The sequence below is a fragment of the Uloborus diversus genome, unplaced genomic scaffold, assembly GCF_026930045.1.
Source record: "Uloborus diversus isolate 005 unplaced genomic scaffold, Udiv.v.3.1 scaffold_548, whole genome shotgun sequence".
In the NCBI taxonomy this organism is placed as follows: Eukaryota; Metazoa; Arthropoda; class Arachnida; order Araneae; family Uloboridae; genus Uloborus; species Uloborus diversus.
Genome location: NW_026558734.1, coordinates 58,975 through 83,938, shown reverse-complemented (window position 1 = coordinate 83,938; position 24,964 = coordinate 58,975). Strand labels below are relative to the sequence as shown.

The 24,964-nt window shown below is 31.8% G+C and overlaps 1 pseudogene; it reads right to left on the bottom strand.

The window, feature by feature from the left end:
• The window catches only part of LOC129233584 (serine/arginine repetitive matrix protein 2-like), an 81,951-nt pseudogene that overhangs the window by 13,834 nt on the left and 43,153 nt on the right, over positions 1–24,964 (bottom strand).

Here is a 24,964-nt window from a genome sequence, read left to right as displayed (position 1 = left end):
CTCAACAAGCCATATCCGTTCACTTAAAATCCACAGGAATGATCCAAAAAGTAGGATATTGGGTTTCCTATGAATAGAAGACGAATGACTTTGAACACCCTTGTTTCACTTGTGAGCAGCTACTTCAATGGCAAAAACGAAAAGGTTTTTGCATTGTATTGTTACTGGAAATGAAAAATGGGCCATTACAATTTCCTCAGGTATAAAAAATCACACAGACTCCCTGGCCATAGGCCAACACCGAATATTCACAATGGCAAGGTCATGTTCGAATTTGGTGGGACCAATTGAGCCTAGTGTACTATGAGCTGCTTCGCCAATTGTTGCACAGCCAGTCAAAACGTACCTTGATACGCTGAAATGGGAAGTCCTACCCCACCTGCCACATAGCCCAGACATTTCCCCTTCAGACTGTTATCTGGTTTCATCGATGTTGCAGGATTAGCACTTCTGCTACTTTGAAGAAGTCCAAAATTGGATCGATTCACCGATCACATCAAAAGACGCAACGTGTTTTCGAAATGGCATGCATTGCCAGAAAGATGGGAAAAGATAGTGGCCAACGATGAACAATACTTTGAAAAATGAATATGAAACCATTTTTTCACAATAAAGCATCATTGAAGGCAAGTTAATCTTTCAATTTTTTAAAAATGTTTAACTTAGTAAAAACAATAAGTAAAAATAAAAAAGTAAAAATAAAAACAATAATGTACTAACAGGTTCAAATACTTTTTTGGGACCATTAAGTAGCATGTACTGAATACCTGAAAATAATCACTTGTCACTTGCGACTAAAAACAGTGCATTTGGAAATGATAGGTCCATTAATAAATTTGATAATTGTTGGAAAAACTTTTCTAAAATGGGTAAGGCATTCCTAAACTATGACAGCTTATTAAATGAAAAAGTTATTGCATAACTAATATAAAAAGCATAGCAATTTTTAAGGAACTAAAAAAGTTTAGAAACAGCTGTTTCAAAAAGATAGGTTCACTGAACCAAAAAGCACTATGTTGCAAGAAATATTGCCTCCCTCTTTTCCAGGATTACAGTAATTTCCTACGGATTATCTGCTTAAAAAAGTAAAATTAATGAGGTGTGGATTATATGCTGTTGCAAGCTATCTGTCATTTTTTCCTTCTTAACGCCAACGTATTGAACCTCACTTTACAGGGTTGGCCAGATTGGACCCAATGGGGTTTTTTTTTTTTTTTTTTTGAAAAACCTCATAATTTAGCCCACTTCTAGATTTTTTAAAATTTTTGAGTTTTAAATAAAATTAATTTGAACACATTCACAATTTAAACTTATTGTTTATTTGTTTTTCACTACAAACAATAAACATTAAAAAAACGTGTTTTGAAGTTTAATAGCGAGGGGTCTGTTCAGGATTTTTCACTGGGTCCGTTTTTTGTGAAAAATCAAATAATTTTGTGAAAAAATGAATTAATTTTGTAAAAAGTCAAATAATTTCGCAAAAAAAAAAAAAAAAAAATGTTTGTTAAAACGAAATTTTAGAATTTAGAGATGGCACAAACTGCATCATTTAAACTTAAAGTTGAGTGTTTTCCTCTTCTGTGCTGAGAAATAATAAACAGCCCAACAGGCAAAAAAAGAAGCAGTCTTCATATGCACTACAGTAGACCATTTGCATCTTTGTCTAGCAAACTATAATCACGGTTTAAATAGGAAATCTTTACTTTTTAGAAAACTTTTCAAGACAGCTTAATTATTTATTCATGTTAATTCAACTGCTTCAAAAGTTAAATAAAAATCAACTTCATTTTTTTCATCTTATTATTCGCAGATTAGACAAAGATTTTTTTCTTCTTCAGGCCAATTTAGGACCTGCATAGCCTGATTGTCCATGGTGGCTTACTACCCGCAGGAAAATACTAGTTCCTGAATCCTTTACAAAACTCAAAACACACCTAAAGAAGTAAAATATTTTCTGAAATTCAATAATCATGTTTCATTTACACAAATCATTTCCAAAATGAACTTTGAAGTAATATTAGTTTGTTCATACTTTGTCAAGACGGGGTCTTTTCAGTTTTTTGTATTCCATTTCTAGCTCAGATATTTCAGTTTTCAGCTGTTGGGCAACAGAGCACTGCTTCATATATTCTCTTATACTGTTATTAATCTAAAAGAACGTAATAACTCTTACTAGTATCAAACAAGACCAAATATCAAATATTTGTAATAGATAAATAACTAAATCATAAAAAAGGATTCCCCATTCTATTTAGTTATGCAGTAAAGACAAAGATTGAATTATGCTCTCTATAAACAGATACAAAATAACTTGAATATCATAATGTAGGGTTGTCCTCCATTTTGGGCTTTAATTTAGGCATACCAAAATTTTTGTGGGACATCCAAAGACACACTTGACTATATCAGAAATATCAACTTGTAGAGAAGAATTAACAAAACTGATGTCAAATCCCCCCACCCCCAGCGACTTTTTCCTGTTGGCGCCAAAATAGCGTCGGCAAGAAAACGATACATGGCGACATATGTTATACATCGCATCGTTCTTAGCGCTGCTTTTTTAGCGCCAACAGGAGAAATTCAGATAAAAATACAAGATCAAAGCACTTCAGAACACAATATACATTAAAACAACATAAAACCACAGCAAAAAACATCGCAAATATATGCTTCAAAAAGACCAGAAACAATAATTTTTGTACACAAAGAAAAAACACTAGAAGTTATTTAAAATACTTATAAATTAACAAATTACTATAATAGTTCACCAAAATAATATGTACAACCAATAGAAATAAAAGCTTTTTCCCAACATGCATTAAGTCAAACAAAAACTTTTCTCATACTCTACTAAAAAAGAGCAATGCGGTTCAGTTTGCGATGTTTTAAGCGGAAAACATCCCCAAAACCAATCACAAACATAAAAAAAACATCAGAAAGTAAATAATGAACAGAAATGCTACTAAATTAGCAAAAACTATAGGTCTACTATTTTACATTTTTAATACTATTTCAGTCAAAAAAATGCAAAGTTATTCAAATTTCAAAGTATGAAAAGTAGAAATGTCTCAAAAGAACATCCCAAACAAAAAAATACAAAAATACCATACATTAATTGCTATCCAGAAATGCTTTCAAAATACCAAAAAATCTACTATATATTATATAAAATAACAAAATCATATTTTTATAAAATGCTAGAGTCAATGAATTTCAGTTATTCAGTACCTAAAAGGATGCATGTTTATGGAAATGAAAACATCCTAAAAATATGCATTGAAATAATTAAATCAATCTCAAAAAATTAAGGAACTTTCCAGAATAATTCTTGACATCGATAAGAATTAATATTTAGAATAAAATAAACATACTATTTTTGTAAAATAAATTTATATGTACTAAAAGTGAAGTTAAAAACGACAAAAACAATACAGATTTTGTAAAAAAACATCAAAAATTTCGAAAGTGAGATTTTTTTTTTTTTTTGAATTCTAAAAAAAAAACCTTACTCCTTCAGCCTCACTAGTGCAGCCAGAAATACCTTCTAGAGCGGTCTTATAGATCAAAATTACCTTCCGGAGGGGATTTTTTTTGTTCAAAAATACCTTCAAAGGGTTTTTTTGTTAATCCAAAATATTTTCTGGAGTTTTTTTTTTTTTTTCTTTTGATCAAAAATACATTCTGGAGAGGATTTTTTGATCAAAAATATGTTTTGAAAGGAGTTTTTTTAAATCGAAACAGCCCTTTCATATGCATAAACTACAGTATTAGAATTTGCATTTATGTTAAAACTATTGCCTCTGGGGTGTGCTTTCACCCCCAAAACGCCCCTTCGCTGCGCCACTGCTCAGTCTGAAACAACTAATAAATAAGAAACTAATGTCAAGAATGAAAACACAACAACATATTGCAATCGAACAATGGCTCTTACAGAGACATACACCCTCGTTTGATTTTACTTTCAATTCACCTTCAAGTTTGAAGAAACGCATTTTCTAATATTTACACATCAAAACACAACCACTGAATTTGAAAAATCTCAAAATAAACTTTCTTATAAGGTACATTGCAAAAAAAAAAAAAAAAGCATTCCTAAACATGCATACCAGATAACAAGTTTGAACAGATCTCTAGATGGCCTTTGGGTTGCCAAACATAGATTAGTTTTGCCAGCATTGCCATGTTTAAAAAAATTATCGCCTCATTCGCAAAAAAATAATTTCAATTTTGTACAAAATTTGGATATCGCCGAATGAGGGATATAGGACATCTGTGCCAAATTAGCTCCCACGGATTGCTTTGCAATTGCTTTTTTTTTTAAAAAAAAAGCGAAATTGGTTCATTCGTTTAGGATAGATGAGCCCAAAATTTTTCAGGGAAGGGCCACTCACACTACAGTTGCACTAGTGGTGGGACAACTGAACGAGTCAAACTCATCGTTGAATGAGGTCAGTTGCACGGCTCCCCGCTGCTTTGGGGAATTAATGTACTAATATGTAAGTGGGTGTGGTTTTGGAATAATTTTCATTGAATACATACCCTTTGCCCCTGTTCCCAATAAAAATACTGCATTTAAAAAGTGGTTACATGACTGCAACTTTGCCCTTGAAAAATGTTGAATTTTAACATTTATAATAAAATGCACAAAATAACCATTAGTTGGATTTTATATTAATATTAATGCAATAATGAGTTAACAAAAAATTAATCATAACCAAAAATTACAAACAAAATTATGCAGTATAATAATTATTTTCATAAATTAAAATAAACCAAAACAATATTATTAAACCCAATGATGCAAAGTTAAACAATTATTTAAACATCCCTTCGCATTAAAAGACAGATTTTTAGAATTAATGTAAAATACATGTGGTTATGTGATTAATAATTTTCTATAATACAAAAATTAGTGATTACTTTAATAAAAATAATGCAGCAAAAAAAAAAACTCTTGAATTTAGACAGCAAAACTAGATAAGTTAAATATTTTGTTCAATAACAAAAGAGTCCACCTATAGATGGATATTATATGAATATTAAATGAAATGATGAGTACACAAAAAATTAAGAATGCTACTAAAAATTACAAGCATTACAAGTCACTAAAACAAAATGAAATCAATTATCAATGGGGTGGCTGGGTTTGCATTTTGTCAACTAATTTTGTCATATTTTGTACAAATTTGCTACCTAATAATCTTAATAATGAATGCAGATTGTCATCAGTTAGTTTGCTCCTCAATTAACACTTGTTATAGTCATCAGAGAAAGAATTTGTTCACAAATGCATGTGCTACCTAACATTGTAGCACACATTGCAGGGGTGCCCTTTCTTTCCAAGTGCAATGCCCCCCCCCCCCCCCAAGTTGAGCAGCTTTGTAAAATTACATACGTATTATCAACAAATAAATCAACCTAATGACATTTTTAGTCTTCGGAGATAGAAAAAAGTGCCCAGTAGGCGATTCTTTGGACAAAATGGCACAAATCACTGCATGGGCATATCCAGAGGAAGGCCCATGCCCTTCCTTTGTATTGCCCTACTTTCGAAAATGAAAAATATTTCAAATAAAACCAAAAAAAAAAAAAAAAATAGGTTTACTAAATAGTTGATTTAATTTCTACACATATCAGCAAGTTAGGCTCTGGTAACTTGGCTACATATTTGGAAAGTGTTCATTGAAAAGGAAAGAGAGAGAGGTGTTCAGTTGAGCAGGGTTGATTTCACCTTGGAAAACTGAAATGCTTTTGCCTTTAATAATTTTGTTCATAAATTTAACTTTTTCTCAAAGTTGTTTTAAAACATTTTTCGTTCAGAAAAAAGTTCTTTGAATGCAGTCACAGGCCAAGGGCCGCAGGCTATGCACCCCCAGTTTAGGACCTGCAATGCCACATACAAACACACGGATACACACCTTAATCTTAAAACCAACTCCTTCCTTTACACATTGGGGACAAAAAATATCTAATTTCAAACTATTTCTGTCACATAAAACTAAATCAAATTATGTAAAAAAAAAAAAAGGATTTAAAAATTATATAAGAATTCTCAAGCATTATTCGTTTGTTTTAAATGATTTTTTTAAAGCAACAATAAAAATTTGGTAATTTATGCTGAATAAAAATATTTGCAAAAAAAAAAAAAAAAAAAAAAAGATAGCTCAAAAATTTAAAATATTCATTGTACAAATCAGAAGCTAAAATGTATCAATGAAAAAAAACTAGCATTATTTGTACATTTACTACTCAGATTTTCATTTATTGCTTTCTTATTGCCTGATTTGATCTGAATAGGATGGCTGTATGCACAGGAATCAGCTGGTAAAATGAAACAAAGTTTCTTATACATTAGGTTACTTTTAGTTTTGCAGTTTATGAAGCTTTGTTAAAGCTTACATGCAAAGGTTGTTTCAAAAAGGCCGTACATCAAAATTTTCAAAAATTGACTTCTCCATGGATTGGCAGCTCATGTCTAACAATATTTTTTTTTTAATAAGTAGATGATCCAATATTGGATCTTAATGAAAACAGAGAGTAAAGTTCATGGTATTTTTCCAAAAAGAAGTAAGCTACAAGTAAGTTTTGTACCAAAAGGGTTAAGTCGAGTTTTAACCAATTGCAGTGTGCCTTGAGAGACGGATTAAGTGTTAATCTCATATGGAGTGCATGGGAAAAATATCTCCTGTATGTCCCTTTTGAAATTAAACCTAAAAACAACGCAAAACGAGCAGGGGGAAAATCAGAGGTTTCGAATATTTTCAGTTTCGGGTATTAACAAATTGCACAAACATTTTTATTTTCACAAACAATCTCACAACAATACGCCTAACGCTACCATAAATGATAATAATAATAGTGATGAAGAATTTTTAAATGAAGATTTGAGATAATTACATTTCAAAACTACCAGAAATGTACGCTCTATTTACATGGAAAAAAAAAAGGATAAATAATGCTTGGATTACTTTCAAATGCAAGCATCTCATTTCATTTTGCTATATGTTTCAGCTAAAAGGGGCATAAGTCGTATAGTTTTGCTCCAAAAGAACGGTTGCGTCATTTTTCGTCTTTTTTTACTTATAAATAACTATATTATCAGGATTTTTTCAGCCACACAATTCAATCAGTAATCAGCATCCGTAGATTACTGTGGAAAGCTATCTTTTCTTTATATTCAATAATAAATCTTACATATCAAAATTGAGTGTTTTCAAGAATGGGAATTTTTTTGAAAAAAAGCTCATTATAAAACCTTTTTCTTTAGTTACTCAATTAAAGACAACTGCAATCCAATAATCATACAAAAATACTCTAATTCATGAAATACAATTAAACAACTTGATTGGAATATTAAATTGATATTAATGTATAATATGACTAGTAATATTTACCTGGGAATTTAAATCATTTGAATTGTTGATTGTGTAGCCTAACACTGAGAATCGGTTTTTTAATAACGATACTCCTTCCTCTTTCAAGCAACCAACAACTGTTCTGAGATTAAAAACATACTTCTTTAACTGTTTGCTGCGTTCCTGAAAATTAATGCAAGTTTATTATTTTTCAGTTTTCAGATTATTATTTTTTTTTTTTGAGTGTAAAGATAATAAGAAGTTAATGTAATACACACCTTTTCTTCTTCTATTTGTTTCTCAAGTAAATTTTTATAACCTGCTGATTTCATGCATTCAATGAAATCCAATATCAAACGTTTCTGAGCTAACATGAAAGTATCAATAACATTTGAATTTTCCAACTGATGCTCTTGAGTTGATGGAACAGTGTTACTCAGTTTTTGATCAATACAACCAGGTGCAGGATCAGAATTCACTTAAAATGCAATAAGGAACCAAAATAAATAAAAATACAATTATGGTTAATGGATAATTAATACAGTAGTCTCTGCTTAATGTGATCACTTTGGAACATAATTTTGATAACAATAACCAATTGAGGCAGAAAAAAGCAATGGGACCTAAGTGCCAAAATAAAAAAAAATAAAAAATGGAGGTAATCAGTAAAAATGGTAGGTGAATCTCTCCTCTGTTTTGGTTCAAGAGATGGTATTAGGAGCCCTGGGTAGGTGCTGCTATACAGCATGATTTAGAAAAACGCTTCAATGAAAGCCTACTTAGGACCAAAACTTTAAAGGCATTTTATTCAAAACTTGAAAATGTCCACTTACCACACCCTTTGCTTCTCACTGCCTCAACTAACAACAATAAACAAATCACAAAAATAGATGAATTTAGCAATTTAAAGCCACACATACTGAGTTTTGAATTAAAATGAAAAAAAAAACTTCTTGTATGCAGTGTAGATTTCCATCCAAAATATAAAAAAAACTGCATAAATCATCAACTGCTGACTGTCTACAATTTTTCAGAAGCTCATTTATATAAATTGCTCATAATCTGTGTTTTTTAAGGTCACTCAACACTTTCAATGGATTTCTTATTTATAAGAGGTGACTCATCATTAAAGCATTCACAATCTGACTTATCAGTTTCATCATCTACACTGCTTGACAATTGCTAAGGAAAAAGTGATTTATGCAAATTTGTACCTCAACCAGCTGGCCAATGGAAACAAATTCAAGTTCAGATGGTGTGGTAGATCAAGACTCGTTATCTGTATAAAAGACAGTGTATACAAGCTCAATATTCTTACGAAAATTCACGCTGTTTGGTTTATAACAAAAATAGTGTTGGATGTTAAAAAAGGTTTTTCTCTGAACTTCTGTTTGGTTCTTGAAATATTTAATAGTAAAATGACAGCAGGACATCATTTGAGTATCTACAATCGAGGACAAGCGGTTGGAAGACTGGAAGCAGGCCAAAGTGTCACCACTGTGGCTGCTACAATGGGTGTATCAAAAAGTGTCATCTTCGGTTTAAAGAAGGCCGCTGAAGGTGGATATGTTTTGCAAAAGCATGCCGGGGGTCGTGGTAGGAACACCACACCTTCAGAGGATCGCTATGTAGCACTTGTGGTAAAAAGGAACAGAAATTTCACTCCTGGAAAGATAGCTGTAAATCTTACGACCGCAACCGGTACGCATGTTTCTGCAAGAACCATCTAACGGCAAGTAAATAATGTTGGTTTGCATGCACAGAAGCCCGTACCTTGTATCCAAGTTCAACCATGCCATTGTCTAGAAAGATTACGCTGGTGTAAGGAACATGTTGGTTGAGATCGTCAAAATTGGTCTAGAGTAATGTTCTCTGACGAGAACATGTTCCTTAGGGGGGCTGTTTTAGGGGGGGGCTGTAGGTCCGGACTTTCTCTTTACGGACAATGATACACGGCCACACAGGAGCAATGAAGTGTCAGACACACTGCAAAGTGAAAACATTCTCCGTATTCAATGGCCTGCTCACTTACCCGACTTAAATCCAATTGAACTTGTCTGGGAAGATCTTGGCAGACGTGTTGCTCAAAGAATTGTCCCTCCCAGAACAGTACAAGAACTCAAATCCGCCTTGGGAGAAGAGTGGGCAAGCATCCCCCAAGCACTCCTCAATAATTAGTGGGGAGTATGGAAAGACAGATGTAAAATGTACATTAGTGTTCCTGGTTATCATACATCATGTTAAGGTACTCATGTTTCCATCATTCTGACCTAGATCATTTTTTTGTGGTTGTTTTGAAAATCATCTAAGTAGGATTTTTTTATTTTTAAGTTTTTACTTCATTGATGCAGTAATATCTGTATTATTTTGTACTCATAATAATGGCACATCATCCCTACTAACTTTATACTTCGTTCTGTTTCTTTAATCATCATCTATTCTTAATTATTCCAAAAAACGTAATTGTTCCTTAGCAATTGTCAAACAGTGTAGCTAACAATCTTGACATCTTCTGACTATGTTAATGTGGAAGTACAGATGTTTCGATCCATCCATGATTGCAACTCAAGTTGTTATATATGAGGAAAAATCTTGAGTAGGGGAAGCAGTTTCTGATCATTTCAGCAGACACCCCATCTTTGATATGAAAATTGATAACATTAAATAACATAATGATTACTTAAAGCAACAATTTTAACAAACAATTGAATAGAGAAAATTGGGATCAGGTTATTTTGACGAGAATAAGCAATTGGTAACATAAACCACAATCACAGAAGTGGAGACTACTGTATATGCTAGATATTCAAAGCTGTATTTATTAGTTTTTATCCTACCTGAATTTGATGTGCTAAGTACAGTTTGAGCATGAAGAAGATCTAAGCCACTGAACTTCAATGGCTTGTTTCTTTTGGCTTTTGCTGTATTTTTCTTTGGTCTTCCTGGCCCTCTCTTTCTCTCAGACCTTCTTAGCTTTCGGCTTTTCAGCATACCATCCACAGAATTACAATTGCGCTTCATGGGTTCTAAAATAGTAACAATTTAAAATAAAAATTTTACAGAAACCAGAAGACTTTAATTAAAAAACGAGAATTATCCTAGAAATTGGTTATTAATTTTAATCAGAAAATACACTTAATACAAAACAAGTTTAGTATTCTCAAATGGAAGAATAAAATATTATTAGCTACAAGACAGTCTCATTTTACTAAAGAAATCCAAAGAAAAAAAATGCATTAGCCGGGTTTATGTGGGAAAATTGCCGTTGGAACTTTTTCGACTCGCACTCGGAGGATCATTTTGGTGTTGAATTTTAAAAAAAAAAAAATTAAAAAAATAGCCAAATTTTCAGCTCTTTATCTCAAATAACCTTCAAGTTTTTCAAAATAATCTTTTTTTATTTAGTTTTTTTTCATTCTAAATTTAAAATTATTGAACGGTGATTGTTTTCCCTTATTCTTAGGAATAAAATACATGAAAAAATATTGACATAATTTTTAAATGAAAAGCCGATTTTTGGCGATGGAAATAGAACTTAAATATGATTTTTACAATGCTTTTCTGGAGAGTGTCACTCCCTAAATTTTGTCAGAAAATGTCTTATATATTTTGACACTCAAGATGTTTTTGAATTTTTTGAAATATTGGAACAATGCAAAAAAAAAAAAATTATTTTCTCCCATAATTTTGCATTTAAACAAATTTAAATACTTTTTATTGCTAAAAAAATCATTAAAAAATGATTTTTGTAGCAAAAATACGATCTTACAAGAGAAAAAACATAAAGAAAACCATAAAAGACTTAGACATTTCCAGCATAAAGTTATTTGGATTGGGAATTTAGAAAAATTCTTCAAACCATCTGAATACAATCGCATAAGATGGACATGCATTACCAAAAGTTGATTGCATACTTTGAACTCATTCGTTTTGATCTAATCCTGCCTTAAAATCATAGAAAGTCATAGACAGTTACATATCATAGAAAATTACATATGAAGGCTCTTCAATAGAAGATGCAGATGAGACAGTAGTTGAAGACGATTGAGAATAAGTTGTCTGATCTGCCTTTTGATACTCACTTGTTCTTTATATGAATCTCATAAATTATATTATAGCTGAACATTTGGCAATTTTTTAATTCAACACCAAAATGATCCTCCAAATATTTAAAAGTGAAATACATTTTTTATCAGCCCACTCCGTAATATGATCTAGATCCTCTTGCAGCTGATTTGCTTGTTCTTCATTTTCTACAGTCCCCATAACTTTGACATCATCAGCAAAACAGTTCATGTTCCCAGAAATATTTTTGTGAATAACGTTCATAAAGACAATGAACAAAACAGGCCCCAATTTAAAGACGCATGTATTATAGATAAATGAACACGGTTAAAATTGGAAACCTACAATTTTCCTACTTGCAGAAGAAACGGTTTTGTTTTGGAATCATGATTTTTGTGAACAATTCCTATTTGCAATTACAATTTCTGTTAATTGTCCCAAAGCATTAAAAAATGCACGCAGGTAGAACAGGGCTAAAGTCAAAAAGGTGTCAAGAAAAACTTTCTTTTCTTTCCCTTCTAAAATTGAATTTTTGATGGTTGTTAATATCCAGCAACTTGAAGAAAAATATTTTCCTAGTACTTTTTCAAAAAAAGAAACGTTCTAAATAGCTACTGAAGAAGAATTAACTATTAATAATACATTCTATGCTACATTATTCAAAGTATTGAATTATATCTTTTATAATCTCTATTTTGACTGTATGTACACGAATTATATTAAATAATTTAACTTTTTATAACGGGTAATTTGGAATTCGTTAACTAAAGAAGTTTGGAGTTCTGGCATAGCCCGCAGGAAGTTTCATCCTTGATACATTATTTTGTAAGAACATTAAGATTTACTTAAAATTTTAGGTTTTTTTTTTTTTTTATTGCAAATAAACATTTTTCTTCTAACTAAATTGGACAAAATTCGATTATTTTTTAAAACAAAAATTACAAAATGGGACTCTTGCAAAAGAAAATTGGGAACAATTTCAGATATAAGAATAGGAGGGAAAACTTTCATTTGGGTAAAAAACTGGCGGACCGGAAGGAAACAAAGGGTAGTTGTAAGGGGAAATTATTCTAATTGGAGTGAGGTCTTATGCGGGGTTCCTCAAGGATCAGTGTTAGGGCCTGTTTTGTTCATTGTCTTTATGAAAGATGTTCACAAAAATATTTCTGGGAACATGATTTGTTTTGCTGATGATGTCAAAGCTATGGGGACTGTAAAAAATGAAGAACAAGCAAATCAGCTGCAAGAGGATCTAGATCATATTACAGAGTGGGCTGATAAATGGGGTATGGCTGTTAATGTTGGGAAATGTCAAGTGCAACATTTAGGGCATGGAAATAAGTGTACAAGTTATTATTTGCAAGGTTCAGTCATTAGTCAGGCAGACAAAGTTACTGATCTGGGGGTCTTAATAAGTCAGGATTTAAAGTTTAGCCAACAGTGCAGCATTGCTAGCAACAAAGCCAATAAGATGCTTGGGTTTATCAATAGATCTATTTCAAACAAATCTAAAGAAGTTCTTCTGCCCTTATATAGAAGTTTGGTAAGACCCCATTTGGAGTATGCTGTTCAGTTTTGGTCTCCTTATCTTAAGAAAGACATTAATGTATTGGAAAGGGTTCAAAGGCGGGCTACAAGGCTAATAAGTGGACTTTCCCACTTAGATTATGATTCCAGGCTTAGAAGGCTAAAAATGTACAGTCTTGAGCAAAGAAGAGACCGAGAGGACATGATTCAGCTGTTTAAATTTATTAAAATGAAAGATGTTGCGGGGTTGAAGTCTAGCACTGAAAACAGGACAAGGGGTCATTGTTTTAAGCTATTTAAATCTCAGGCTAACATGGATATTAGGAAAAATTATTATTTTAGCAGGGTAGTGGAACCTTGGAACAGCTTACCGGAAGAGGTGGTAATGAGCAAAGGAGTAGACAGTTTTAAGAGGGCCATTGATCTTCACTGGGGATTGAAAATTGACTAGGACCAGTCTAGCTGGGCCCAGAGCCTGTTGCTGGTCGTCACTTTTGTATTTGTATATTACTACTAAAAAATTACTAATTTTGAATCAAATACTGTTTGAATCAAAAACTTACATAGGGAAAAAATAAAGATTCTGTGCTTAGAAGTTTATTTTGAAATCATCACTGTTTTAATTGAAACACTGACCTACTGAAGTTGATTTCTAACGTTTTAAAATCTATATACCATTCAGCATTTTTCTAAATTTTTCTCATTTTAAATCTTCACTCAAAAGATAAGGAAAAAAATACTATAACCAGAAGTATATGGTTTGTGTTTGGTCTCCCCCCTCCCCTTCAATCTCTATGTAAACATTATTAATTAAATGAAAATTTTATTTGTTTGCCTCTTTAACATTTATAGAAACCAGTAAAAATGAGAATTTCAATATCTATTGCAGAATGGGGACCACTAAATGCTTCTAAATTAAAAGCTGGTAAACCTATCTCGAGTGATCATTCTTTTCTATTATATTTTTAACTATGTAAATTATTTTTCTTAAGAGGAGGAGGGAGATTTTTATTTCGTTTGAATTGTAATGCACGTTTTAAAAATTCTGTATTCTAAAGAAGGAGGGAGCAAATTTTGATTTTACGCAAATTGTATCCTTTATTTAATTAAATTCTTCTTACTACCAGCTACTTCTGAAAAAGTTTTTTTTTTTTTTTTTTTTCAATCAACTAAAAACACCAATTCATATTTCATGCATTTAGTTAATCAAAAACATTATCATACCATTCTCTTCATTACTATCTTGACCACTATTTGTTACAGAGCTAACTTTTATTTTGTTGCTACACCAATCCGACCAAGCCTTTCGGGTAGTAGGTCCAGAGAGTGAACTTTCTTCTTTGGAGTCATTAGACGAAGAATCCAAAATACAGGGGTTTGAAATTCCATTCTTCAAGCGTTTAGCTCGATTAAGAGGAAGATCTTCATCCTAAAAACATTATATAATTAGGAGTCAAACTTACATACTCATAAATATTTTGTAATAACAGTTTTCAATACACATTAGACCAGGTTTACATAATTTAATTTTCAATAACACAGTGTGGGAAAAAAAATCCTTACAAATGTTTCCGAAGCATTCTCGCTGATTCTTAGGTAAAATTACCTCCTGTGTCCAAATACGACCATCCTTCCCCCCATCATCCCCCACTGTTGGAAAATGGTGCCCCCCCCCATTTTTCCAGTTTTTGAGTTTCATAACCATTATTTTAGTTGGAGGGGAAGAAAGCATTATATTAACATTCTTCTTAGGAGCTAGAGAGGTGAAAAGTTCAAGAGCATGAATATTTGAAGCAAGTTAGTGCAGCAACTCATATTTCAGTTAAGCACTTACGAAACTCACACGAGGTAGCTGACACAAAAATAATTTTACATGCTGCTGATACAAATTTACGAGGTGCCTTTAGTATTAATATTCACTCACCGGCTACAGATACTATTGTATTGTCTCTTTGGCGATACTCCATAATATGCTCCAGAACATCGACCATTGTTAGGGAGTGGTAAAAGGAAAAGAGAAATTGCTCTCATACCTTCTGCAATGCTATACCTGGCTTTCTAGCACTTAATTTTCGTAACTTAAAAATTGAGGTACCATGTTCCAGGTCACTCACAATTGAAAGGTGGATGGAATGCGACCCGCAGGTTGAGTATCAATGGCTTATATAATTTACAACACATTTGTAATTGTATAAATTTCCACCAGGATTCAGTAACCCTATTGTTTTGTTTTTCTAAATTGGTAATGAATATTAGAAAAAGCACCTCAGTAACATATCTGCTTCATTGAAGCAGTTTTATTGCTTATTTCACCACATGCAATCTTATAAAAGAATACTTTTTCAAATGAAGATAAAGTGAGGGGAAGGTGTCATAGTTCGTAAGTTGCCCATGCCCGTCACCCACTATTTCTCCTTTTCATGTTTGTTCGTGCTATCTTAGGTGGACTGTTCCAATCAGAACTGATTTATGCTACAAATATGAAAATTTTATGTCAAAGATTCATTTTATTCCTGTTAATTATTAACGAAAAGCAAAACACTAATGGCGGAGAGCCTTTTACCCCTAACATCATCCAATATAGTCGAAAATTGCATTTTTGGCCCTTCAATTTCGAAATGATAGCTAAAGGACAGTTCCTGAACTCCATCTTTTCGATAATGCATTCAAAAACACGTATAAACATCATGAAAGATGGTAAAATATTTCGTTTTTAAAGTTTAAATTTCAAAAAAGCCCCTAACCCCTCTCTTTTTATTGTTTTTGAAGATCGCCTAATATTGCAATTTTGGAACTCCCACTTGAAAAAAAATGCTGTAAGAGAGTCCCTGAACCCCATCCTTTCCCTGAACACTACCAAAATGGCTTTATTGGGTTTTTAGGACTTTATAATTTCAAGAAAATTCCATAGGAGATCAACCAGAACCTCCCTTCTGATTATTGGCAGTTGTCTATATTTACTCTTTCGGAACTAAGACATGAAAAAGTGCCGAAGAGACACAAAAAAAAAGGCTCAAATACTGCACTTAAAACTAGGTTCATATTAATATGAAACTCAAAAGCTTAAAATTCAAATGAAGCACAAATTCCAAAACTGGCATAGTTAAAAACAAAAACCTTTTTATGGTAGAATTTTCGTTAAGCACTCATGCATGTCAGGGGGAGGGGGGGAGAGACTCAAACTATTTTCCATCTTGAACACATCACTAAACTTGCATCCATGATCTTGATAGCTCAAACAAGTTTTGAAAATATTTAAAAAAAAAAAAAAGCAACTTTTAATCAGTTGAGTGTTAGGAAAAATTTTGACGGAAATTATACTATTTTTAACCAGTGTTATTAATCATACGAATGTCAACGAGTTACAGAAAAACAATTTGTTAAATTGAAGGGTTTACAGCAGCAAAGAGTCAACTCCATATTTTGGTCGTTTGGATCAACAAGGAGTTATCTCCGGTTGAGTTCTCAAAATCATTTGGTTCAACAATGAGTTATCTCCGTTTGATAATTCTGAAGTTATTTGCTAGAAGAGTTAGCTGCTTCATGCGCTTGAGGCAACATGGAGATTTCCCAACAATAAAGAAATGCAGTTAACTCTTTATTTCTGCAAACCCTTCAATTGAGAAATTCATTAAATTGATAGCTAAATCATGCACAGATAGAACAAAATTGATCAGGATATTTGTACTGCTCATGAGTATGCTTAAGTATCACAATAAGCATATTTCAGACAGCAACATTTAAAGTCGCTACAGTCCACTTAAAAACATGTTGCAACCATGCTTTAAAAGTAAATTACATAGCAATAACCAAAAGCAAAGACTCAGCTAATGAATTTAAATAAAAACTCATTTATTACTGAAATCAATTTTATAGTACTTACCTTAATTCTAGGATTTTTTATCCTCTGAAAATAATGTTCCAGCTGAAAAAAAAATTATGAATTTAATTAGAGGCAGCATAATGAAACACGTAAGCAAAGAAAGAAATGTTCATTCATTTCATGAATACTTCAGAAGACTAAGAGATGCTAAAAGGAAGGAAAAAACTGTCTCTAAGCGTAACATACACTAGATACAATTCTGCAAGTGTTTGGTATGATTTGATGCTGATGTTTCAGCTTTTATTGAGTACCAGTGGGCCAAATAAATATTTTAATATTTACAGTCAGCCCCGCTTAACCGGGTGATATATAAACGAATACCCCGCATATACAAATAAAACCTCCCGGAACCGAATATTTCTACATAGGTCACAACGTTTAAGATCCCCGCTTAATCGAATAACTTCCCCTGATAATCGAATAGTACTACAGTCGATTCCGGTTACAACCCGATTTGACTTACCATATTTTCCTGCATATTATCTGCGGGCGGCCTATAATCTGCAGGTCCTAAAATCTGACTGAATTTCAAATAGCATTTTCTTCCTGACGTGAAAACGCCGTACATCTTGAGATGGTCAATGTTTTTGTTTCTTCCATCTCTTAGCATTAGCTATCATTCTTCAGTACCGAGACCGAAGAAGCAGCAAAGCTGCTCTGCGTTACTTTTGCGGCAATATAGTAGCAAACCACAGATAACCACAAGAAAGACATTACATAACTACAGTATTAAAGTAGTCATCATGAGGTTGCCTACGGATGAAAATATTTTACGATGACTGTATAGTGGCTCAAAGCTTCTTCACTAAGCTTTTTTGTTGGATCATTGAAGTTAAACAGAAATTCTTCTCTTGTCATCCGTGCATTGTTTCTTGAACACTTAAATATTACAACATCTGAACCCTCCAGTTACTTTAAAAGCTGTGCTGTAAATGGACAAAAACACAATTTCAAGGACATGAGGTCTAAATGGATCCACTTAAAACTCTGTTAAATTACATGACCCCCCATGGCAGAAAAATTGTGACACGGCATAATCGACACAGACAATCACACTCTCTTGCAGGCAGCTTTGTCTGAAACAGATTTATCTCGGCAGTGGTTGTTTATCTGTGTTAGACTAAACCCAATGATATCCGCTTTGCATAGGAAGTTTTTAGCATAAGAAGTTAACTTATGAATGTTAACTGATGGTCAATGGTTATAAATGGAAAATAATTTTTCCTGTTCAAATTTAGGGCCACTAAAGATTTAAAAAAATCCAAGAAAATGAAGTAATCTGCATTCAAAAAGAAAAAAAAGGGAGGGGGGTATTGTCTTTCTTGATTTTTAAAAACGTGGAATTAATTTAATTAATGGCAATTTAATAAATTTGATTGAGGTGCCTTGCAATTTCTAAATTATAGCAACGAATATTTTCATGAAATCTTTCCAGATCAAACCATCTATAATATTAATAATTAATTTTAAAAACAGTATTAATGTTTTAATGCTTATTCAACATTGACATAAGTTTGAGGTCTGCTTTTATACAAAAGTTTTTAAATATTTTTACATGGTATCTTTTTATTTTTCAAGTTTGATTTCATATGGATAGTTTAAATGAATTTGATTTCATCTAAATTAAAGATTCTTTTAGAATTAAAAATCAAAAAACGGGATGCCTTAGTTTTCTTTTTTTTTTATTATCATAGGTGTATATCCTGAAGTTTCAAAATACTATTTTAGGTGTTTTAAAGATTTTAGTAAATCATTTTAAAACATTTTGAACTAACAAACTACGACTAACTGGTAATAATAAAAACGAAATGCACTCAAAACGTTTTCAATGTAGACGACCTCCTATTGGCATTTTCTCTGTACCTGGTTGCTTTGTTCATAAGATCAAGACAGGAGCTAATGGGTTAAGCAAAATTAATACACATACGATTTCATACCATAGGATTTTATATTTTTGTATTTCAGCATGGTTTAAAACATTTTCACAAAAATAAGTAATTTTCTTGAAAAAATACTAGAACCAAAAACTCATCCAGTCTTTCTCAATCAACAGATCCTCAATTTGTATTTTGAAACTGGAGTAAAATTTTGCCACAGAAGTAATTATTCATCTTTTTCAGATCAAAAAGTTGATTGAAAGTGACATTAAAATAAATCATAAATATGTTGGGGAAAAAGTAAAAATGAGCTAAAAGATAAAACAAAATCTAGCATGTGATTTTTTTTTCTCTTGTTCTAACAAAATGGACAAAAGTATCATTTGCATTTTGAAAATAATCTTATGAATATTCCAGTATTTAGCATCACCTCGAGGCAAATTTAAGCTTCAACGGTCATGTTTTATTTTATTTTATTTCATATTTCACTCCATAAACTTTAAAATAATTTGATTTAAAACCACTTATTTATACATTTCACATGGCTGGTTTCAATTATTTGAATAATGGGGCCAACTGATACTTAAACTTCAAGTCAAAGTTGAATTATATATCAACTCTTTCTGAGAGGAACGTCATCCCCTGTACTTCTTGATTATTCACCATGTTTTTTGAATGTAAACAACACAGCAGCAGATGCTATTAATTAAAGACAGTCACTTATATATCAATTGCAATTTCGATCCTAGCAAACGTGCCGAACTAACTTTGAATTGGCAGAGAAATTTCATCAAGAAATTTTATTTAAAAAAAACTGAACAAATGTGATCAAACCAATTCAATTCCAACAGGAATTTTACAAGAAGAAAAGTTTTAAATTAAAATTCGCATTGCAAATACAGCAAAATGAAAAAGCAAATCAAATGCTATCGTTTGAGATAACAGGTAAAAGAAAATCCTGCGGGTCGATCGAAAATCATTTTCAAATTCATGGTCAGAAAAAAAAAGAAAATAAAAAATCGTATAATTTACTGAGTTAAGATGTGCAATGAGCAAAATGAAAAGCGATCGCCAACCCAACCTGGCTGAATGAAATTTCTGCACATTTTGCATAGTAATTTTGAACTGATTTTGCCTTGAAAGTTGGCTATATTAGAAGCGCTTATATTTCCTGTTCTAATTAATTGAGAGAAATGGAACAAACTTTTCCTTGTTCAGAAAAAAGAACCTTTCCCATCAACAAATAATATTATGGGGTAGAAGGTTTTTTCATCCTCAAATTAGGTGAAAAGTGAAATTTTAGCTTAAAAAATTAGTTTAAAAAAAATCAAAATTTAGAAAAAGGGTTTCTCCAAATTTGGGCAAAGTTCCCGGGCTGTAGGTGCTAAGGGGCCTCCTGGCCATCAGGCAAAAACGTATATATCAACCAACCAAGAAAGAAAGAAATGTCTCCTTTAAATGTATAGATATATTGTATACATCGCATGTGTTAATTTATCAAGTTTTATTCTTGTTTCGGCTTGAATCCATATTCTTTAACATTTTACATTCATCACTTTTTTAGCATACTTAATGAACAAAGATGGTTTTACTACAGTTGTGAAACATACATCGAAACTGATTACCTTTAATGCTTTAAGAAGTAATGTTTCATTACACCCCTTCTTTCCCTACTTATTAGTTAATTAGTCTTGCAGCTTTCAACTATAGGTACATTTACAAAGTAAGTTAATTGGTCTCTGAAATTATCTACACTACCTTATCTAAATAACACAAGACTTCTTGCATTTTAAAGATTCTGAACCCTATTATGCTTCCCCACTTTAAAAAAAAAAAGTTTTAATTATTCACGCTAAAAATTGTATGATACGTTTTTAAAATTATTTATTCATTTTTTCTTTTTTTATGTTTGCTAACAAAATCTTACTTACAGCAAAGAATGATCGGTCTTCACATAAAGAGTTATATTTAACAAATTAGTAAATAACTACAAATTTATATAAAAATTCCTCTACTCAAACATAATTCATTTAATTTTACTACTGGTAAATAGCATATTGTCATCAAAATTTTAATTTTTTGTAGGGAACAATTGAGTCAATAAGAACTTTGTAAGAATAATGACAAACACAGGATCAATAACTAAAATACAAATATAGGAAAATGTGGGGCAAAGTGAAATATTTAAGATAACTTAACTTTTTCAAAATGAACACATTAGAAATTTGTTCCGATAATTATGGTACATACAGTATTTATAGTAAAACTTGCATTGAACAATTATTATTATTTATTTATTTTTTGGCAGTAAAACTGTACCTTCAAAAAAAATCAGGGGGGGGGGTGTTCACTTTTTTTTCCAGGGGCAAGTAAACAATAAAATATTTTTCTAATGAAATACTTACTTTTTGATCATTGAAAATATTTTTGATTAAATAAAGGTGTAAATAAAAGAAAGAATGACTAAAGAAATTACTCTATGAGAAAAATAAATGAGTGAATAAAAGAGAAAATAAAGAAGAAAATAAGTGAAATAAATGAAAGAATGTAAAAGAATCAACTAATAATAGAATATATTAGTGTTTTAATAAAAGACTGCAAAAAACAATTAAAATAAAATAAGCTAAATTCTAAACAAATACTGCACTGAATACAGGGGTGGAAAACCAAAAATTCATTTTTGTATCAGCTTTGTATCGGCAAAAATGCCCACTTTGTATCAGAATGAACAGTTTTGTATCAGAAAAAACAGTTTGTATCAGAATGATCAGTTTTTTATCAGATGAATTCACGGTTTCTTAACCAAATCTTTAATTTTGTACACTGTCACTACAGTTTGAAGCAAATACAAAACATTTGCACCAAAAAAGTACATAATTAAGTTTAAAAACCCAATTTGGTAGCAATATTGTAACTTAAAATAATTGTGCAAAAACTACTTTTAGTAAATGTACAATAAATCAAAATACATACCTAACTAGAATCTTAATTCTGGTCTGTGCTTATTTGCAAAAAGTTGATAAGTCAAATTTGACCAGGTTCTACTTTACTAATTGTGATATGTTTTTAGAGGGTTTTTTTTTTATGCCAGAATTTGTTAAGCAGGAAAAATATGAATTACCAAATATAATAAAACTTGCATGTAATTCTGCACCAAAATTAGATAACTCTACATATCATGCTTTGTTTTTACTCTCTTGAAAAGAAGACAAATTTGACACATCAACTTTTGGCAAACAACCAGAGTTGTTCCTTAGCAGTTGTTACAAACATTTATCCTATATTTAATTATAGCATTACATGAGACAAACAAGAACTTAAGGATTTCAATTTTAAAATGCCTTTTGTATATTTACTACATGCAAAGCTAAAGAGAGAAAGAAAAAAAACCTTCATAAAACACATTTAAAAAGCAGGGCCTAGTGATTTCAAAAAAAAAAAAAAAAAAAAAAGAGGGTAAGGGGGAGGAGATTCTTTTTCACTTTGGTTTTTTTTTTTTTTGGAATTGATCAAGCTTTAAAGATTTTTTCAGTACTTATATCTTTGAAGATTTTTAAAATCCTTAAAAAAAAGCAGAAAATGTTTCAAAATTTTAATTAACAATTACTGAAGAAATAATTTATCAACATTTATATACAAAGAGAGTTCACTGATTATTTTCAGGCAATAAATTAACACATTACTTTTAACTCTATGAAACAACATGAACACTTAAGACACTTTTTCTACATATATTATTAGATTATAAGTAGGGAAGTGGGGGGGGGGGGGGGCAAAGTGAAATATAGTTGAGAGATTTTTTTTTTCCCTTCCAAATGAACAAATTGGAAATATGTGCTGAAAATTATGTTACATAAAGAAAGAACAATGCATCTGAAAATAAAACCTGCATTGAAACATTATTTTTATTTTTGGCACTAACTTTGTACCTTTAAAAAAAAATGGAAATTTTTCACTTTTTTCTTTTTTTGAGGGAAAAAGTGAAGAATAATATTTTTCTTCTCATGAAATATTTTTTATTTGATTGTTAAAGATATTATTGATCAAATAAATGAGTAAAATTAAAGAGTATAATTAATGATTTAATGAAGAGGAAATGAAACAATGAAAGAATAAATAACTTAGTTAATATATGAGAAAAATAAACGAAAGAATAAAAATGTGCATTAATAAAAAAATAAGTAAATCTATATGAATAAAACAAAGAATATGTACAGGTAGTTATCACAATAATGGAAACACTTGAGATTTATAAGGAATTCTTTATTAGTATGGTGTAGGACCACCTTCCACATGCAATACAGCTTGGATTCGCCGAGAAATTGATACCATTCTTCATGGAGATAGTGTGAAAGTTTTGGGCAAGTTACTGGTGGAGGATATCGATACCATATCAATTGCTCTAAAATAGACCAAAACGGTTCATTTAAATTTAGGTCAGGTGACAGTGCTGCCCAAGGCACATGTTCAACTGCATCCCCGTGTTCATCAAACCATGATTTGACAAGTCCTGCTGCATGGATAGGTGCATTATTGGAAAATTCCACCTCTTTCAGGAAACAAAGTTTGCATCGTAGTATGGAGCTGGTCAGCTTAACTACCTCTATACTTGTCTCCAGTGATCCTTTCTTTCAGGCTTACAACTGGTCTAGCGAAAAACTCTGACAAGGCTGCCCAGATTATGACAGATCCTCCTCCATGATTGACAGTTGGAAGGAGAGAAACATGATCATACGCTTGTGCTGGTGTCCTCCAAATATGTACCCATCCTGTAGTAGGGAAAAGTGTTAAAAACGATTCGTCAGACTATAATACAATCTTCCACTCATCAATTGACCAGGGTTTGTGAGTAGGGCACCACTGTAGACGACGTTTATCATTAACATCATGACGAGTGTTTTGGGAATTGCTACTCCGCCGTAAATGTTCTGTTTATAATGGTGTCTTCTGACTGTAATCACTCACATTGGTGAATCCAGATATTGATTGAGTTCTGTGGTCACTTTTGCTGCTGTTGGTCAGTTTTTAGACCTTACAATCCGCTTCAATATCCGTCCGTCGCTTTCACTGAGCTTCTCCTTCGGCCCACTATTTTGCTTTGCTGAGCTTGCCTCATTGCGCTCTGTGTACGCTGTCATGACTTTAGACACTGTACCTCTATAAATGTCAAAAAGTGGAGATGTTTCAGTTACACTTGCTCAACTAGACACGTTCCAACAGTTTGGCCCTTTTTTTAAATTTGAGAGGTCCGACATTTCACGCGCTTGAAAAAAATCCATGACTTCCAGATGTTCAATTAAGTCACCATATACTACCAGTATATATATATAATGCTAATTATGAAAAAACCAGATGTCTAACTTTATTCTTTATTACGCAGGATGAGCATTCAAAAAAGTCACTTTTTAACAGGTGTTTCCATTATTTTGATAACTACCTGCATGTATATATGTGTGTACATATATGCCCATATATATGTGTGTATATATATGTTCCCGATACAAATCCAGTTTTCGTCGGATCTGGACCAAATTTGGCAGGGAGGTACTTTTGTACCTGAGAAGGAATGTAGGGGTTTTTTTGACCAAACAGTTTGAATTTTAATTTTAAAGCCTGAAAATGGCTCTTTCTACCCCAAATAATTATCCGATTTCTTTGATTTTGGCGCCATTCGAAAACCCGTGAAAAACACCCATTGTGCTCACTCATTTCCTTCGAATTCTAAAAAAAAGAAGGTGTAAAATCACCGGGGAAAAATTAAAAATCACTTTTAAGCCCAGTAGAACTCGGTTTTCATATCAGAAAATTATTGTTTGCGCGATCTCATTTTAAATTTGCATTCAGAAGGTTGCCACATTTTTTTCTAGGCAGTGACTAAATAAAATTTTATTTTTGTTTTGAGGTAAAAATTTTCCCTTTTGATTATTATTTGGCGATTTATCTCTTTTTTAAAGGATTTTAGTAGCTTGCGTTTAATTTATTCGGGAATTTTTTATTTGTCGTTTTTTTCTTTCTTTAAGAATGATTATTTTGAGGGGGAATTTTGTAGTATTTTTTTCCTCTAATTAAGGCCTGATTGTTGAACATGCGTCACTTGACGTAATTTTTATTTTCGAGGTAGACCGTGCAAAGTCGGGCAATGTAGCTAGTCCATATAAATAAAACAAAGAATATATTTATATGTATGTTTTTGTGTGTATGTTCCCTATACAAATCCAGTTTTCATCGGATCGCTAGCAAATTTGGCAGGGAGGTAC